Source organism: Arachis duranensis, chromosome 4 (assembly GCF_000817695.3).
Source record: "Arachis duranensis cultivar V14167 chromosome 4, aradu.V14167.gnm2.J7QH, whole genome shotgun sequence".
NCBI lineage: Eukaryota > Viridiplantae > Streptophyta > Magnoliopsida > Fabales > Fabaceae > Arachis > Arachis duranensis.
Window position 1 is genome coordinate 108314866 of NC_029775.3, and position 5127 is coordinate 108319992.

Here is a 5127-nt window from a genome sequence, read left to right on the forward strand (position 1 = left end):
AGTATTACGTACACCAATTTCACACTCAAGTTCTATCCTAACTTGACATTGGCTATGCTAACACCTAACTATTCACTCTTAGTGCTAACCCAACTAAGAAAGGGATACCTAACAGGTATAAGATGTAAGACACTTAACTAACCTAAAGAAATCAGAAAATAACTATAGGTTTTTCTCTCAAGTGTATCACTCAGCCTTTTTCCACTCATGGCTTTTACTTGAGCTTTCTCACATTGCCTTTTCTCACAAGAAATTACAAAAAGATATACTTAGAAAAGTACATTACAATCAGTAAAATATGAAGGAGATTGACTTCATCAACAGCCTTTATACTATACGAAAACCAGATTAGCAAGTCTCTGATTTAGTTCTTCATACTGGCAGAATGCACCTTTGATTAGGTTACACTGTCCAGTTAGTTGAACTCTCTCAAAGAACACTTCTCAAAATAAAACCTCAATACTCTGGTTATCTCTCCTTACCTTCTGAATGAACAGCAAGCTTCTTTTATCTCCTTGCATGTTCATTGGTTCTTCTTCCAAGGTCAACATCTTGAGCCTTGAGCTTCACCAACCCACAGATTCACTTTTTCTCTTTAAACATCAGAGTAGGACTTTTGCTTCTGACTTCTCCAATTTGACAGAAAGCCATGAAAAGAGTAACCGAGATTGTCTTCTAATGGTTAACAAAATCTGAACCATAGAGATGCAACTTGGTCCCCAAGAATCTCTTGTGACCATGGATTTGTAGCAGTGAAAAACAGAGATCAACTTTCCTTTGTATCCCATTTCGGACCGAGCAGTGTGTTAGGAAGAAGAGAAGAAACTTTGATGCATAGAAGAGGAAATAGTTTACCTTTAATCTTGACCTAAGCTTGATTTGATTTGAACTGGATGATTAGACTTCGGCCTCTTAAGCTTGATCTCTCTCTTTCTTTCTTCTTCTGTGAATGGCGTGTGGAAGAAGCTCTTTCTCTTTCTCTTTCTTACTTTTCTGAAACTGTAATTTGACCAAGACAAAAGAGAGAGGAACGTTGCTTTGGTAAGAGCAAGATGGAGGGAATTGAACTCAACTCGGGTTTGGATTGGATATGGTTCATGTAACCCGTTTAGCCCATCTGACTTCTTTCTTTGTTTTTCATTAGGCTTCATTTGATTTACTAACCCACCAGCTTTGTTTTATTTTCCATTCCATTTGGGCTGTAATTCAAATTTTGGCCCGCAACATTTTCTAAATAATTAGTGATATAAATTATCAATAATTCACACTAATTATTTATCTTGCCAAAAATAATGTTTGTCATCACTTAATTAATTTAGTTAATTTCTTAACTCAACAGTTTATAAATTAAAAAATTTAAAAATCATTTCATAAAATGTGAAGTTTCAACAAGTAACAATATTGATCATATTATTTTGACTTCAAAAATGATTACGATACCAATAAATAAAATTGTCCCAGGTAAATTTCAACAAAGACAAAAGTCTATAAGTACTGCTATTAATGAAAAATTAATATATTTTAAGGATAAATACAATTTTTTTCTACGAATTTTCTAATTCGAGAAGTCGAGAACTAATCCACCACAATTGATGCTCTATTTATTAAGGGTCTGCCGTTAACTAATGGATTGTTATACACACAAGGCGAAATTTGAGCTCCAAATATTTACTTAAGCGGACAAATGAGATGACCATTTAACCAATCTAAATTGATTAAAACAAATACTAATTATTTTTTAGTATTTGTAAAAAGTCATAATAAAATATAAATTCTAAAATCTTTTTGAGAATATATGATTACTTTTGACATTTTTTTTAATTTTTCTAAAATCCGCGACTGGTTAAAACTTGGAAACCGGTTATAGAAAAGGTGGAAGAGAAGTTCAGCTTGTGGAAAGCCAAGATACTTAGTAAGGCTGTAAGTTGGTACTTATTAAGTCGGTAATCAATAGCCTGCCTGTTTACTACCTGAGTCTGTACAAGATGCCCAATGCGGTTGCTCGAAGAATTATATCCTTGCAGAGGAGGTTTTTTTGGGGAAAGGATGATGGTCGACCTGGCATGGCCCTTGTGAAATGGGAGTTGGTACAGGCACCGAAGAAGTTAGGAGGTCTGTGGGTGGGTGATGCGGTGGTCCGTAATTCGGCTCTACTGTTTAAATGGTGGTGGCGGTTCTCTAAGGAGGAATGTCCTTTATGGAAGAAGGTTGTGTGCACATGCAATAGCTTGAACCCAAATAACTTGTTGTCAACCCAGACATTACCGAAGAGGGGCAGACCGTGGAAAGACATATGTCAAGTGCAAATAAGGGAGTATCATGTCAAGTAGAAGATGATTGATGGACTGGCCATGGAAGTAGGGGATGAAAGATCCACCAGATTTTGGGAGGATACTTGGTTACAAATAGGAAAGCTTAAAGACTCCCTTCCGAGACTATTCTTGATTTCAAACCAAAGAGGATCAGTAATTGGGGATTGTGGGTTTTGGGATGGGATAGAGTGGGTGTGGCATTTACAGTGGAGAAGAGAATTGAGACAATGGGAGACTGATACACTGAACCAACTGCTTAATGTCTTGCAATCTGTTAGACTGATAGCAGACGTACAAGACAGAGTGGTCTGAAAATTTGATAAAGAAGGCGTTTATTCAACTAATTTGTTTGTTCAAGTTTTGTAGGAAGAGACTTTGGATGAGGAGTTTCTGCAGTTCAAGTTCACAAAGGAGGTATGGAAAGGCCTAGTTCCGCCTCGGGTGGAGCTGTGTTGCGTGGTTTGCTTTGGTAGGTCGGGTCAACACAAAGGATAGACTGAGTAGACTGGGTCTCCTACAACAGAATGATGTGATGTGCGTGCTTTGCAAGAAGGATGTTAAAAATATACAACATTTATTTATTACATGTGAGTTCTCTTGACAGCTGTGGTGTGCTTGGATATCGGCGTTTGGACAGACATGGATTGTCCCTGGTACGTTGAAGGAGCATTTTGAAAGTTGGAGATCCGTGCCAATGAGAAAAGAGAGGCACAAAAATTGGATAATTGGGTTCTTCTCAGTTATATGGATTATCTGGTTACGCAGGAACGATGCCATATTTCAGAGTAAGACAACAGGGATTGGTGACTATGTGGAGCAATCATTCTCATGTGCTAAGGAATGGTGTTGTAAATAACTCATGTTGTTGATGGTTATGTCGGAGATGACATAGAAATTGTTTTGCTTGTTATTGTTCCTATAACTAAATACAATGCTCCACTTTAGTGTTGAGCTCTTACTTTAAAAAAAAATAAACGTTGAAGTAATTATAAAATATTTTTAGTCACATCTCGGATATTGAACATGCACTGATCTCGAATATTGAACATCCAAGATGTGGGTTTAATGAGAGTTACTTATTTTATTCCTTTAATTTAATTCACAATTAAGTATCTATTTTATTTATTTATTTAACTTAACTAATTATTTTTAATTGTACAAAGCATGCAACTCACTATACTCTCTTCCACTAACTAAGTCACTAAAGACGAAAAATTTAAACCTATTAGAAAAAAAATCTAAACATATTTATTTTCGTAAATATTATATTTATTTAATTTAAATAAAAAAATCCCGAAACTTTGTGTTTGAATTTTTATTTATAATTGTTTTCATTGCAAGTAGTTTACCCTAATTTAATGGTAAATTCTACTATACCATTCTTATAATAACATGTAAATTTTCCTGTGACATATTGTTCTTTAATTGGTTGTTATGTTAACTATGGTTAAGCTATTTTAAAATTAAATTATAACCCAAAATGGATAATTGTATAATTTACTAAAATATTAAAAACTGAATCTTTACTTCTTTCCCAAATCATGCTTTCAGAGAACCCTAATTCAGAAAAAGCATTAGTTGATGCAATGGAAGCAGCAGGACTAACTTAAGGACATGCTCTACTTTCAATGAGTGAATATTTGATGTCTAGTTTCAATTAATCCTACCAATTTAGGTTCGTAAACTTTAACTTTCTGGTCCACTCTTGGTTTGTCATATTTCAAAACTGTAAGCATTTATGATAAGAAATTATATTAGATTTAGAAAGAAATGTATTATTAATATGGGGGAGAATAGCACAAAATGGGAGGATAACAGGCCTGTCTTACAAAAAAAAAAGAAAAAGAAAAAGAAAAAGCAACCAGTGAATCATAGCCTTTCGATCTTACAATATATCTAAGTAGGAAAGTCCTCTAAAAATATGTGAGTCTTTGCACCGTATAGAGCCCAAATATCTAATTCTGTCCCATAAAACTTGTTTACCAAAAATCTACCATTGAAGATGTATAAATTACATTTCAATCAAATATATGTATAAATTTTCTAAAATAACTAAAATGAAAAATATTAAAAAAACGAAGACAAAGCTTAACAGGAACAAATTTGAGTAGAAAGAAACAGTAAAAGGGAGGAAATGTTCTTCACTCACTAAAGGAGGTGTTCTTCAATAGAAGGGTGGAACGAATCAAATTAATACTGATTTGGAAAAAACATATACAAACAACAACAACAACAACAAAGCCTTGTCCCACTAAGTGGGGTCGGCTACATGAATCAAACGACGCCATTGTGCTCTGTCATGTATCATGTCTACAGAGAGACCGTTTACATGTAGATCTCATTTGACCACCTCATGGATGGTCTTCTTAGGTCTTCCTCTGCCTTTCACCCTTTGTCCATCTTCCATCTCATCCACCCTCCTGACTGGATGTTCTATCGGTCTTCTTCTCGCATGTCCAAACCACCTGAGGCGCGATTCAACCATCTTTTCCACAATGGGTGCTACTCCAACTCTCTCCCTTATATCTCCATTCCTTATTTTATCCAATCGTGTATGACCACTCATCCATCTCAACATCTTCATCTCTGTCACACTCAGCTTATGTTCGTGCTCCCCTTTAGCCGCCCAACACTCCGTACCATACAGCATAGCCGGTCTTATAGCGGTGCGATAGAATTTACCTTTAAGTTTTAAAGGCACTTTTTTGTCGCATATAAAACCAAATGCACTCTGCCATTTTGACCAACCTGCTTGGATCCTATGATTTACATCATGTTCAATCTCTCCATTATCCTGTATGATGCACCCAAGATA